We start from the raw sequence: 15,606 nt of genomic DNA, 5'->3' as shown, positions 1-15,606 counted from the left end.
CTATATGTATATATTCATTTTTATGAGGAGTGTTGGCTCGATCTGGTGGAGACACATGCATGCATACGCTAAGAGCCAAAAAACACAAACGATAGCCTTTGTTACATGCGAACTTTTGTATGGCTATTGTGCAGATGACGTGACACTGTTTGTATGACCTTATTGACGACGCAAGCTACTTTTACGTAATGGATAAAATATACACTAAGGGATACATGTGTTTTATCAAAAGTGACCATTGCTCCTGAAGAACTAGCCTGTATCGTTAAGATTAAAGCCAGCTCAGTGGACTGTATCGTGGTTGTGCTTTTTAAAAGGATTATAGAACTTTGCCTTGTCTTAGAATCTCATAAAGTTTATCTTGAATTCATAAAATACCGACACATCCAGAATTTCGCATTAATCGGTACGTTTTTTTTTGTTTTTATTTAAAGTAAAGTATTTGACGAGCGCGCACAGTCAACAAATGTAAATTTCACTAGCATAGACACTTTCCTGTTTGAGGAATATTCTCGAAACTAAGATATTTTAAGGCAGAAAAATGTGTCGTGTCCAGATTTGGGACATAACGGACATTCTGCAGTAGGGCACAGTAGGCCTTAGATGGATTAATTAGATGGATAGAAATTTATTAGCAAGCGCAGACGTAGTAATCACAGATGACAGCACTAGCAGATACAAACAGGTGGCAGGCCACTCGATGAAGAAACTAGAAGGACAAAACTAAACAGGATTTTTTGGCAGCTTGTTCGATGAGATGACATCTCCGTATTGGACGGAACTGAACGACGGCAGCAATGGCAGGCACGGAAGCCGGAAGAGCAATGCAAACGAGGTAGTTTTTGTTAGCAAGAAAGCCAGTTTGGCAAAGTAGCTGCCTGGCAATGCTACGTTGGCCAACTCTCACATCGGAATGCAAGATACACTAAGAAAGAATCCTTAGGTGAGGAGGCCCACTTCAGCGGCAGGCCGTAGACGCAAACAGCAGCCTGGAGAGAAGAAACCAGTTTTTACTCGATGAAAATTGTAATAGAACAGCATCGACAGGCCCACAGTCTCTAACACAAATTCATGAACACTTTATTGAAACAGAAATACACGGAAACGGTATAAAAGAGCTTTGTGTGAGGGCCCGCACAAAATTCAGAGGTCAGCTGGTCATACTCGTTGATTGACTGTTCACGAGCTAGTTTTCAGTTCCTTGACATTTCAGGTAAATTGCGTTTTTTGCGCAGACGCAATTACAATTCAGGAGCATCGTGCACATCGAATGACTCTTGTACATTGCTGGGCAATTTTTTCCTTATTGCTGGTGATGTTTAGGATATCTAAATCCAGCAGAAACTGTCGGATACGCTAGAGGCCGACTCCCCTCCTGAGTGCCGCCAGGCCAACCCTGACTATTTCCTTGTGGCGACTATCATTTTTATTCTTTTGCTTGCGTTATTCAATAACATATGTACTGTCTTTTAGTTGTTGAACGGTGAAAAAATACATCGCTGTTTTGATGGGTTCTCTTACAAAGGTGCGGGAAAGCTTAAGGTTTGACTTGGCGTTTCCAGGTCCTGGTCATAGCGAGTACCTAACCATTCTGCCAACCCACACCGTATAATATTATACGTTTGTTATACGGTATGTTATATGGTATAATCTATAGTCACAGAGAAAGCCTATCGCTCCTAATTTTTATGGAAAATTTACGGTGTATGGACATACATATCCGAGCGTAAATCTAATTCAAAGTTCAACAGAAACGTAACTTGATAAGCAAATTAGTCTGCTTGTTCTTCCGCATTAATCCCGCCTTGTATACTAAATTAAATTCATAGTAAGCGCTTCCAGAAGTCAAACCAACTTGCTTTACGGGTACGTTACATAGATTAACGTTCTAATCATGTAGAGTGCGAAACTAACCCTACCTAGGCTTACCCTAACTAACTGCGCACTTTCTCTGTTCTAACTTTCTGGGTAGAGGCATGTAAACTCGAAGTAATCGTTTGGACTAAACCTTTACAGGGCGTTAGTTCGATACGCTTATTTGCAGAAGTTTATAAGAACTGCTTTCCCTGTGGATGAGTGTAAAAGTCTTACATGAGCATAAAGATTCAGAACCGTTGCGTGAATCAAACGGCTACTATCAAGTTTTTCATATGGCTTATAATACCTTACCATATGGCTTAGCAGATGATGTTAGCAATCAGGCATAGCGGCCATGCTTAAATATCTTATGCCTGCCAGCCGATAAGTTGTATCTACGAGAGAAATGTCAGATGGGGATCGGTTTGACCTTTTTGGATCCTTTGCTGGATCTATACCATTGACTAATGTTGCCCGATTTAGTTGCAAATAGCTCTTTTTCCGTACGGTGAAAACTTCCGGGTCTGCTTGAGAGCGCATATTTATGTAGACAGCTCATCGTTTTTTGGTGCTACACACATCTGTATCTCTATATTCTTGCCAGTCTAATCATACCAAGACAATGGCACTAGCAGGCTTACATGGTTTCGCATAATACGAGCAAGTTCTATGTTATTACAATCAGGATAGTCTTGCGTTTGACTACCGTACAAGTATATGCTCGAGAAACAGGTAGGTTTTCTGTGGTCAGTTAATAGACCATCTGCGTGCGACTGGAGCAATCCACCCGGGGCTAGCTAGCTACTCGAGGATCTAGTAGTTTTTTAAGGATGACTGATGATGTTCTCATCTTAACAGATACGACAAGAAGCCATACTTAACCCGTAGCAGGACAGCTATAAGAGAAGGGCATTAGATAATACTATGAAAATGAATGCATTGTATTATAAACCGGTATCTAATATATCGTACGTCAAAACTTTCAAAAATAGCCGATATCCTTAAAAACCATTTTATCCCGTCGTGATTTTTCTTCCTTACCGCAATGAAAACCCTACAGTAAATTTAGATGAATTTTTACCCTTCTAATTGTAACCGATGACTAAAAACATCTGTTATGCTAGTCGAAGGTAACAGTACGAATGTGATATATCTGCCTACGAAAAAATTCTATAATACAGGACTTTGATTGATATGAGCGGATAATCCTATTGCAAACAATACACAAAGATGGGTAGGCAGGTGAAGATACAAACTGGCATAATTTCAAAAGCATATAGTCGGACAGATACGGTACATGGTTGCATAGGCTGGATGGCCAGGTGTATCGTGTGAACAAAATTTGATATATTTTCACATAGCATTATACATGTCAAACAGTAAAATGTACAATAGTCACAGCAGGGAAATGTCATTATCAGTCAACCCACATAGGCCATACTCATATAACCATAATAATAGAACGTTGAATAGTTCCTCACTAATATTATCCATAAAGTTAGAGTATGCCCGCCCCAATCGTCGTTGATGACGCGTATTTGTCTACTTCGTAAATTGTACCACTGCTGCCAAAAACACATTAAACCTAAAAGCAATAACAACGACCGTAGTTATGCAGCCAAAAAAAAAGTTCACAAGGGCGCACAAAAAATATTTTTTGAAAAACAGGTCACTGCGTTCCATTTCTATTCATCCATTCTCGTCTGCTTATTTTGTGCTGTTGTTGTGTTCTGTCAGACGGTCTCGGATTTGCCCTTGCTCAGATTCGCGTCTGCGAAACTCTCACGCCTTTTGTTGCCAACGCGTTTCGTATCTCGTTACCCCATCGCTTTTCTAGCAGGCCGCTTTTCCGATACGTTGCCGCCGCGATCACCAGTCATCATGTCGACTCGTCAACTTCTGCTTGCCGTATCCATGTGTATTGGCGTTTTTGACGTTTGCAGTAGATGTTATTCGTTTTACTTTTGTCGTTTGGCCGGGCGTCACGCGTTAGCGTCAGCAACAGGACGAATAGTACTGAGAGCCACCGTAGTCGCGGCCCTAGTGGGAACAGCCCCGGCGCTGACATCAACTCAGCTATTCCATCGCTTCGGGTACTCCGACGTTTATTAACAGTGAAAAGCGGCAGCAGGGTAGCGGTATCGCTTTACAATAACAACAACCGTAAAGAGATCTGTTGCCTAATGACTTTGTCTCTTAAAGAATCGTCACTATGGTTGTTGTCACTGGCAATGAATAGGAGAGCCCTGCTGCGTTCACAGCTGCTACAGTTGCTAATCCTGCTCTGCCTGATGTCCGAAAACTGTTTCGCATTTATTAGCCGGTCATTGCCGCGGAAGTCAGTCACAGTCTCGATCCTTTCAGCGACACAGAGGCGTCAGCGATGCCAGCGACAACGTCCACGCTAATTTAGGCTCGTATTAGAATAGGTTACAGAATGTCACTGTGGAAGAAATATATGCCGTTGAAAAACACAACGATCAACAGCATGGCTGATAGACATCGTCGCTTGTGAATGGTGAGACCTAGCATTCGCTTTTCGCGTAATGCTCAATCTTTGCCTAATGATTGGTACTAAATTAAACTAATTCTTTTTGCTATTGTAAACAGACGAAGATTGCATTACTACAGACAGATCGGTGCGGTTGATCGTTCGCAAATTCGGTTCGGCACTTGTTTGGCCGACTGATCCCCCGACGCAAGGGCTCTGGTAATAAGTATAAGTAGATGATTTCTTACATCCATGGAAATGACCGATTCCGAAGCCAGTGAGTTGGACCTGTCTCGTTATGTACCATAGGGTTACTTGTCAATGACCTTGACTTTTGGACCCCGTTTTTGTTATTTCCTCGTTGTAGTTAGTGTCCGCAACCAGCTATTTGAAACTCCGTGTAACTTTATAGCGACTATAGGTATAATTGAATATTATAACAATATATAGGTAAGTGAGACCTCACAGAGCCGCACATTCGCCTCTACTCTGAGTGTACGTAAAGCTAAGGCGTTTTCAAAAAGATGCTTCTCGTAGAAGGTAGGTTCACCGTAACTAAAGGCTCAAATAAAACCAGCGGGACAACTATGAAAGTTGTGCGGCTGAGAAACCGTTTGTGTGCACCTTAAGGCTCCCCTAACAATGCCCAAAGAGGCTACAGGGTCGGATATTGTGAGGCATCTACAAAGAAAAATACTTCTACTGCTATAGCCAGCCATAGCGTATAGCTTAGTACTCTTTGTAGATGACTAGTGGCCGGACTGAAACTGGTTATAATTTTATGTCACTAATACTTGAATACCCGGGTAGACAACTCCGTATTATGGTAAAACAATACTATGGTAAAGTTGACGAAACTGTCTCGGGTCTTCTGGAATTAATGTTACTCTCACTATAGTAGTTTTGACCCAAGGCAAGTTTGACCCACATTACTACAGTTGAAACAGATAGAAAACATGAGGTATGTGCGGTGTTGGTCCTGTGATTTTTCTTATAGTAGCCTTGGTGCATCTACTCACGTAGCGTTATCTTGTGAAGCGACCTGTAGGTACAGGTTCTAACGGACGACATTATTCTCTGCCTTTCCAAATATCCGCCTTTAGTTCAGAGGGACGGCCTTCAAAATCAACGCAGCCTATTTCGCATGAAACCAAAAAGGCCTAGAGTACATATAAGCCAATCCTCGTAAAATCCCGAGGGAGCTACATCTAGCTGTATTCTCCTCAGTCGGAGGGTGTCAAGCTTACCTAGTACGGAAGGGCAACAAAAATGAAACGCGAAAGGTAACAATAGCCAATGTTCAACGGCCACCCGTAAGAGATGTTGCCATAGGGAAAAGGACTGTTCAGGTATAAGCGGGTCTGCTTGCCACATTTGGCAAAAAGTAAAAATAAGAAGAGGAAGAATGACAGCAGAGGCGCGATGACCATGCGAACAAATTTTTATTCTCGATACGACTTTCCTGCTATTACCACGTGGGCCAGCCGTGCCACTCGTCTACAAGGTGAAAACTGGTATTTGGTATCTGTCTGCACAGCAGTTTTTCCCCTCCAGCTAATCGAAGCTTTTATGTACTCATTGAGTTCTATATCCTATGCCTCTAAAGCAACGGCACTTTAACCTTTAAGTGCTGAAAAAAACCTACCATCGTGCTACGTTGTAGTATTTATATGATTTAACTTTGTTCTGCGGCAATCACAGACGAAAGGGGGAACGACGTTTGTGACGAGGAGCTGAGCACAATACGCAAATGATGTAAACATTAAATATGGCCTGGGGATACCACATCGCATTTGTAAAGCAGAATTTATCATCCTCCAACTCCTGCAGCACCAGGGTAATTTCCTTGACTATATACATTATTCTGTTAAAGCCTATACTTTTATTCAGAAACACATTTAACTGTGAAGTTTAATCAAATATGCTAAATGTCGGTTTTCTACTATTTATGGTTGTGACGTTGGCATAAAGTTTCCTTAGAGATTATACAATCTTAGCTACACGATTTTAATTAAAATACCGCAACTCTGACAAAATTATGAAAACGAATGAAGAACCATGCGATTGAAGTCGGGCCGTTCCAGGTGAATCAAGTAGCAGCTGCCGACTTTGAAATTATGTCAAATATCAGGTAGAACGTAAAATTTTCCCTACCATTTTAAGAGCATAGATATGGTGTTTAAGATAAATTCTGACAATCTGAAAATGAATATTTGAAACATTTTTGGCAGATGTGTTCTTTCAATAAAATTATGATTCTCTCGGACGAAAGATTGAAGCAGTGAGGAAATTTGCTAGCCTTTGCGTCTGTGATGAATGCCCTTTTGGATTTGGGAAGACGGCCTAAAATCTTGATGAATTATGCGACACGCTCGTTTCAAGGATTAAATAGGGATATCAGCATCATCAGATATGCATTTTGAAGCCTTTTTAGAAACAAATTTCTTACTCCTCTCAGTTTAGCTTTTCTGTGGATCTTTTATGCTAGCACATAAGGTCTCCTTCGAACGGTTCGAAAGCCACATGGTGCCAAGGAGCAACACAAACCATCGATTTAAAGTAACCGAGTAAATACATAGTCACACGCACGATATTTCCAATCTGAAGGCATTAGATAATGGTTAAGTTTGTTTATCTTGCCAAAATGAACCTCTTACTTACTAGTTATTAGTTACTAGTTAGAAGAAGTAAACATACGCTTTTTACGATAAACACGCCCGCTCAAAAGATCCCTAATTTATCTCGAATCTATGTCCATATAGACCATCTTGAACAATCCGCTTTTACGGAAATAGACCGAAAAAAGTATTAGAACATTCTAAATACACGACAACAAAAAAGGATACGTGTACACGTTACGTTTTCATAACGCAGACGGGACGGATATTCTAACTGTACTTCACTTTCAATTTCACTCTTTTATTATTTTAGTATATTTTCTTTTCTACCGATCTGCTATATGTGGCTCGCTACATCCGAGATGGCCTTCCATTGAAATAGACACCACACACTCAGCTTGAAAATCAGCCTGTAGATAGACTTCTACATAAAATTACTCTTTCAATATTCACTAAACATCTAGGTGTTAATGAATGGTTCGATATCAGCTGTCTTGCCGATGCTTCACTACTATTCGGTATGGTGAAGCGAAAAGCCAGTGAGAGACAGGGCGATTCACGCGTTGAGAAAGCGGCCTGCCTGTTAAAGATCTCTCGGCCGAAAACTCCGGCGCTCTATGGATGTTGACCTCTCGTACCTCGGTGCTGACGTAGACGGTGTAGCACATACGTGGTGATTTTGAGTTTGGGTCGGAGCTCATCAATGCACTCAACTCAACGGGTTCAACGGCTGTCAGCTTCGGCCGTTGCGGTTGATAGGGCTGAGGTGGCCGCCTTTCATTGGCGTTGCCGATGTCCAAGAGAAACTGTCGTTTTTTGCACGCTCCATAGTACTTCCGTTCGAGATGTAGTCATAGTCCCTATGGAGCTTAACTGAGGCAGTTCGACCTTGCCTGTTTCCTTCACCCTCGTATGTATAGCGTGAAATATCCTAGCAATTTTGTTTACGTATTCGTTATTTGTTATGTCTGAATGGTCGCACATCATTACATTTTTACCAAGTTATGTATCTGCACCATTGGCTACGAAGAGGTTGACAAAGATTGTAGGTGATTAGTCTTACGCACGCACGAATACATTTCGATCGTCGTTGCGTTATGTAATCCATTGTACAGAGGTGTGTGTCTCTTTCGCAATCCGAACTCATGTTGTCGAAACTTTGAATTAAATGTTGAAACATACCATTTCTACACGTATTACTATTGCTTAATAGACTTGTGCGCCTGACTGCTGGTTTACGATTCTCTTTTTTGTTGATGTACTGTAGAATATTTGAAAGATGCAATATAACAGGCTGCAGCGCTTGCAGTTTTACGCATTAGATTTAATCGCTTTCACCTCTAATAACAGCAATTTCCGTAACTTGACCTATATATTATTTGCCAGTCGGTCTGTTTTTCAGCTCGTTGACTGGGCCTTAAGGCTGCGGTGTTCAGATATGGACTTTTGTGCTTTCGAGTCGTTGGGCGATTTCATAGTAGACAATGCAGCTTGCCTTTACACGTCTCATCAATCGATCGCTGCTCCCGTTGCACCGGCCAATTCCCCTTGCTATTCCCCCCGTGTGTGCCCGTGTCTGCGCCCGTCTGGCTCTGTGTGCGTGGCTGTTCATTTATCTGCTGCCCTACCTCGCCGACACAACCCAACTTTCTTGACCATTGCGCCACATCGCACACCTCAATGACCAAAGTCAGTTAATCATCAACGCCTAAGACTCGGGAATCTCAAGGTGGCCCGCCATGGAGACTTAGCGGTAACGACAATAATAAGACTAGGGGCAGAACAATAATCTGAGTTTGTGCATACGCAAACACTAGACAGGGCCTCAAAGGTCACGGTGCAAGGCCAGCTAGCACAAGTCAATACTCAGCCCAGCAGATCAAAGCCAACAATCATCGGAAAGCCAAACCAACCTGAAGCGAGATTTCTTAGAAGATGCTCTGTGTAAACATTCGGTCGAGTAACCGATAATCTGAAAAACAGACAAGTAGGCTACCGGACAGCGCGCCGGAACTAACAAGGGCTGAAGCATGTGAAAGGTGAGCTGGCCAAAAACAACTATAGTTCTATCGTTATAGTAGAATCAAATAACCATGGTAACTTAACTAGAACCGCACTCACACTCCCCGGTTTTTAGCAGCTATAAACTCCCTCGAACCACTTAGGTTTCGTTCAGGCATTATGAAGTACCAGGGCATGCGCTGATACTTCATAATGACCTCTCGTGTACGCCCGAAAAGTAGATAAAGTACCGTGTCGTCAAAGTTATCTTAGTAATTGGTAGTATCTTAGTAGTCATCTGGCTCTAGTTACGAATAGAGAATCAGCATTTGTGAACTAGCATTTCACCGTTCTGCTTAAATTCATATTTGGCGCCATTTATTTTAAAAGTTAAGCTATCGAAACAGTTAAAGCATAGTGAATTTGAGATTTATTAGAACAGGCAAAAAATTCCTGACGATATGGCCTTACCTGAATTAAATAAGATAAATATAATAAGATAAATATTACAGTGTTTTTTTTCTTTAACTTTAATTATCGGCAATTGACAACATATACAGGTCAAAGGATTAAATCAATGGTAATACAATTGTATATGTATCTTACATATTGCTAAATGCTGGCTTCTTTAATTTCTGTCAGTGTTGTTGTTATTACTAATGCATTTCATACATGACTATCTAGCAGCACGTATATCGAAGTGAGGTTTTCATTGTCCACCATCATCTACGTAGCAAAAAACAATGTTATATACTTGATTACGTGACTCGTAAGGGACGCGGCCAGTGACCTAGATTTTCACTGTGAGACAACGAAAACACCGACAACAGATACTATTGGATTAAATACTAAAAAAGGCAAGAAATTAATATCTGACCTTGTCTTACACAGGGCGTCTTTACGACCTCAGATTGATGTTTTCGCTTATATATGTCATCAGTTCAACACTCATTTGTCCGTGTCGGCACAACATCATAACAGTAAACAGCCATTATGCGCTTAAGCTCTATCATAATTGTAAGTGAAGTTCTCTATGCAGGCCGTCTATCGGCCACCCGGACACTGTGCTTTAACAAAAGTTAGAGTAAATCGAACTAAATTTATAGGTTCAACACGACTAACTACGACTACTTGTGTCTCACTGTAGCTAATAAGAGTCTAGACCATCTGCATTGCCTGCAGCAAGTCCCCTGCGTCAGAACGGCACATTCCTACGAATCAACCCAACAAAAGATTAGACCTATATCGGCCAAATATCGTGCTGAAACCCTCGAGTCATTCAGACAATGGTAGAGCATGCACAACAGCTTATATTACGTTACGAAGCTTACGCTTAGCCCAAACACCGTCCGGGTCTCAAAAGACAGCCTCTTGTTTTGCCTTTTAATATCTAGTTATCTAGCTGCATTAGCGTAGCATCTTATTTCATTATTAGGGGCGGCGACTGTAGTTCAAGAACACTTCATTGGTGTTTTGTTTGTCGCTATAGGCCAGCATTTTCAATTGTCGCACGGGTACGTCGCCCGTTAACGTAATGAAGCCAGCGCTAACCATCCAGGTGCAATAGACAATGCCGCCGCCGCCGCTGCTGCCCAGTGAACGTTCGCTGCCGTACTGCTTCTCTCTCTCCTTTCTCTCTTTCCTACTTTCTTTCCTTTCCTGATGGGGAAAATACCCGTTCTATTCTCCACGTTTTTTCTTCCCGTTGCCCTCGAATTGGCCGGGCCCGTCATCGCAACGGTGACCTGCCCCGGCCTAGCCTAAGCCAAATTACCACCTTATCTGCTGCGACGTCTGCTGCCGCTTTTCCCCCTGAAAGCCTAAGATTTTTTCGGTGACAGTCTATACATTTCCCACTGGTCCCCTCGTATTATTTAGTCTGTCTGCGTCGTTTGCATTAGTGGGAGTAGTCACCTTTCTAGTATCCTGTTAGTTATTTGTCGTACCGGCCGTAACGTTAGTCGCCATTGCCATCAGCTCGGCGACTGCCTCTAATAAAGGAAGAACTAACAACCAGCCTGGCTTCTCGGTTCTTTAGGAACAAATAGTCAGCCAGCCCTTTTCGGCAACTGCTGAAGTGTTCGATCACTCTCTAGTCTTTTTTACCGCGTAGTGTCAGATGGGTTCTGTCCCAGGTATCCAGCAAGGGAACCCTTCTCAATCGTCAGAAAAAAGGGAAGCAGAACTGCTGCAAACGGGAATAGTGCTCACAGGTAGGTTACGTGAGAATGCGAAAGAAAAGAGGACGTGAACCTGATACTTGACCAGTGTGAATCTCAGCATTTCTGTAGAGAGCTCCGTCAGGTTAAACAGGTCTGTTGAGTGTGCAGCAGAATCATCAACACCAGGTCCAGTCGTTTTCCAATTGTTGGTTTTCTTTGTTCGAGCCGCAAAATCAGAAGCGAAAGGGAAAAGCGGGCCAAAGTATTGCTGTGTCTATTCTAACAGCAAGCTACAGTGTCACAACCGTTACGAGTGGTACAACAGGCGTTTCAAGGTATACACTTTGAAAAAGAAGATGGAAGGCGTGGAAAACCAACAGGTGGCAGCCTTCGAGAGACTGAGCGAGTCTAAACTGGAGCAATAAGGAAGACCGTGGAATTGGACAAATCACTAATGCCACAGAAAACCAGCTACCCATGTCTTCCGAGCTATCGTATCCGATAACAATGATGCTGACTGTATTAGGAGTGCAGTCCAGCTAGGTCATAGCTCATCTAGATCGTACGCTGAGCAATGTGAGGGCATGCTGGCAGTTGTTCTCAGTCAGAGCTCTGACCGACTAAATCAACGCCCGCCAGACAAACGTCTTGACTGGAGAAAATAAAAAAATTGAACGTAGGGAAATAGCGAACATCATAGGCTATTATGAAAAAACTAAACAGTATAGAAACATACAGAAAGAAAGGGAGGTCTGGGGGGTGCTGGCGAGACACATGCCGACAGACAACCGCGTACAACGCTGACTGAAACAAGGACTTCACTGCTGGAAGAGGTGCCGGTGGATTCTCCTGCTGGCGATGGCAGCAGACTTAGAGGGCGGCGGCATCTTGCTGCTGGGCGGGAAGAATGTTGCAGAGGTGGGCACCATGCAGGCATACAAGGTAACCAAGCTAAAGCAGAAAAAAGGAATCAACGGCAATGGATAGAAACAGTTTAGTAGAGGGCATATGTCGTCCGAAACTACGAAGGGCAGCCTCATCTCGCCTAGCACATTCCGGGGCCGAGTGGGCTACTGCCTCCTGCGACGTGGTGCTGAGAGATCTGGGCCGCATTGCAGTGCAGGGGCTGCGTTATTCTCTTCCTCTATTTTCACTGTTTAGCCTCCTGCGACAAAAATGACTGAGATCTTGCTTGCAGGATCTGCGGCCAGCGAGAATCGCGCAAAAGTCAAAGAACGAGCAAAAGTCCATGGGAACACTGGACTTGACGTAGTGGACAGTCGGAAGTTTTTTAGGGCGAACCAACAAGACCTATGTTGTCAGCTGCGACTGCCAGCAAAATAAAACGAAGGTCTGACTGAAAGAGACGGACTCCCCTGGGTCGGACAGATAAACTAGGAAAGTGGGTCCGGTGCCCCTCTTATCGACCCTTGTCTTTCTCCCCAGCAACAGTAAATCCCGACTTGCAGTTGCAGATCCTGAGTTGCTTTCCTTTTACCTACCTTTTTCGTTTAGAAGTGCAGCAGCTGTACTAAGTGAAGTCCTCTGAAGTCAGATAGTAGCAGCAAAGCTGCTTCTTCTACTGGCAGTCCACTCCTATTTCATTAACAAGCTGCTGCCCGTTAGGGCCAACAGTCGCTCGGTCATCTTCAGGTCGTCAGGTTTTTCAGATTCCGCTTTGACCCTTATTTCAAACTCCCGGTAGCGGCTCTCGAATTGCAATAGTAATACGTTCCAGTATGTAGGGCCTTACATACGCTCCGGTTTATTCTGCGACTTTGCTGTCTTGCGAAGTGCTCCAATGAGTAGGCCGACCGGTCCCGATAGAAAAAATGGACAGATCTGCTCTTCCCCCCAAGCTCAGGCGTCATACAAAACTGATCCGGCCACTCTGCACTAGGTGTTTTATTGCTGTCAGGCGCAAGGAGCACAATCGTAGCATGGCTGCCCACTAATAGGCGCTAGCCGATACTTAAATGTAAAGCTAAAGTTTAGTACAATGCTGGAAGACAATTAAAAGTTGGAAATGACTATTTTTTAACAGAATGGAGATTTTTTCCGGTATTTTTCCCTACAATATAACCACGCTTACGTAGCTAAAAATCCGCCAGTCAAATCACAACACTACATACGGTTTACTTCATAATAGTCTATCTATAGATGGTTACAGACCTGTAAATGCATTTTTTATAATTGTTCCATAAGGTTAGTGACTTTAAATTATTCGCTCGAGTAGACGCGCAGCGGATATATATATATATGACTTAATTTGGGCACGATACAGTTTGAGGGGCACCGTTTGGCTCAGTCTAATATTTTCTATTAATGAGCTTGTGGGTCGTTGCTGCCTAAAGCTAAGTAACAGAAAACTACATTAGATAGCAATAATGGAAAACAAATGAGTGGCCGACAACGTCATTTCTACACGTACAATGCCGAAACTAAATATCATTTGCTTGATTTTGGCATAATATACCAGAACAACGACAACAACAACAACTTTGCACGGACTTCTTAATTCAACCGAACGGACACCAACAGTCATTTATGTCGGACTGTGACCTAGTCAGCTACTAGTTGCTACGTATTAAATAAATAAGCACATACACAGACGTAAAAGAAAAACCGATCTCACGCGGAGCTTGCCGCATTTTAGTAAGGGCAAAGCGGCACCCGGCCATGTTTCGCATACGTCTATCTAAAAAAATTTACACCTACGTAAGGCCATCATCATTGTAGTCTTACTTGGAGTTCATATCTGTGAGTGAGCGAATCCTCTCACGACCATAAGTGTGCATTTTAATACATGCATAATAGCGTATATATTAAAAGTAGATCATAGGGACCAGCAAAACAACCAGCGTTTGTGTTTTTACGTTGATTTGTACATAAAAAAAACCTGTACAAGGTAATTATTTTGAGTCAGTCACTACCTGTATCTGTAGCGGTTAACAAAGGGTCTGTGTGTCGTTTTCACATCGTATCGGTGCCAAAAAACCGAAGACTCGCCCGCTACAAAGAAAAAGTTTAAATTGATACTGATAGGAGAGTGTGTCAGGGCGTAAATTTTGGAATATAGGTAGACACAGGCTGAAAAATATTGCCTTATGTACGCTTGTTATATATATATAGAGGTAAGCATTAAGAAAGCGAAATCATGAAAAGGATGATGTGAGACGTATCGACGCTGGACTGTTATGAATATTTTAATCTAAAGACTATCTTAAGACATTCTTATCTCTCGCAAGAGGTCTCAATTTTAAAAACTGTTTCATATATATATATACCTATATATATATATACCTATATATATATATATATATATATATATATATATATATATATATATATATATAGGTGTTTAAGGATGTGTGGACAGAAAAAAGTTATACGGCAGTGTTTGATACAGTGAGCAGACACACCTTTCGCTTATCTAAGGTAGCTAATAATTGGTGATTAACAGTAATTGTGCCGAGTATTTACATTACAAAGCACTGTCTCTCATCTAATTCAAACTGGAGCTCCTTAATATTTTTTGGTCGCTTTAGAAGTGCTACCCAAACTAAATTCTGAGCAACTTCCAGTTATGAAGACTTTCCCCGAACTACTCTCTCTTCGTATGTTGAACTAACCCAGATCTTATCGGTAAGGTCTGTCTACAAGAGGGTCATCCAGGAGGAAGCCCAACGCGTAATTGAGCTTCTTCTTGTAATTTTAGTCTCCCGCCAAACCCGCGAAGAGGAAGTTCGTGGAGTCTCTGCTCCAATATAAATGAAATACTATATTGCGTGTATCTTTTCGTCGTTTATTGACTATCCGGTCTGTTGCATTAGTGAAATACAGCACCATGATACGTGCAATACGTGCAACTTCAATTGAATCACAGCTTGTGACGGGTGGCCGCTAAAGCTTATATACTATAAGAGGCGATTGCATGCATCACCGATTTACACGCTAGTTGCCACACAACGAGTTTGCTGTCTCCGTGTCAAGTAAAGAACAATTCGTCTTATATGCTAGACCAATTTGTTTTCTCCAATTAGCTTGTACGTATCGTGCGTATCCACTGCATTTTTTCACAAGCCATACGTTTGAATCCATAATGTCTTCAAAGCAGACAGTCAGGCTAATTTCTGACTGACGAGCACTATTTCAGTCTGCGGACGATTTATAGACCGCTGATAATTTGCTGCGCAGACTCGTTAATATGCGAACAAAGCTTGAATAGCAGAGCATGAAGTCGTAACACAAACACATGTGATTTAATACACTATATAAAGAAACGAAACATCAATTTAGAGTTCCCACGGGTAATATATATTTAGCCTGCATACACGCAAAGCTATGACACCTTTTCTTGTGTATGCTTTTCCAGATACTTCCCACGTTTAGCTGGTCCTATGAAAATCGCCCGGACAAATTCAGTGAAATGAGGTATGTAATAATGAAAATATAACTACGGCGGGCCGGCTAGTGG

At 42.2% G+C, this 15,606-nt stretch overlaps 1 protein-coding gene and 2 long non-coding RNA genes across 6 annotated transcripts in view; 2 read left to right on the top strand and 1 right to left on the bottom strand.

The window, feature by feature from the left end:
• Positions 1 to 15,606, bottom strand: part of LOC111254741 (uncharacterized) — a 288,233-nt gene that overhangs the window by 89,929 nt on the left and 182,698 nt on the right. The gene's annotated exons all lie outside the window — the stretch shown is intronic.
• LOC147754539 (uncharacterized) lies at positions 3,839 to 6,259 on the top strand. The gene is made up of 3 exons (XR_015317096.1): positions 3,839 to 4,375; positions 5,452 to 5,852; positions 6,050 to 6,259. It is a non-coding gene; the product is annotated as an uncharacterized LOC147754539 (long non-coding RNA).
• On the top strand, positions 7,737 to 15,606 carry LOC147754538 (uncharacterized). Its single transcript, XR_015317375.1, has 3 exons — positions 7,737 to 7,876; positions 8,353 to 9,005; positions 15,505 to 15,606. It is a non-coding gene; the product is annotated as an uncharacterized LOC147754538 (long non-coding RNA).

The sequence above is a fragment of the Varroa destructor genome, unplaced genomic scaffold (assembly GCF_002443255.2).
Source record: "Varroa destructor unplaced genomic scaffold, Vdes_3.0 BEIS01000007.1, whole genome shotgun sequence".
In the NCBI taxonomy this organism is placed as follows: domain Eukaryota; kingdom Metazoa; phylum Arthropoda; class Arachnida; order Mesostigmata; family Varroidae; genus Varroa; species Varroa destructor.
This window is presented reverse-complemented; position numbering and strand designations above follow the sequence as displayed.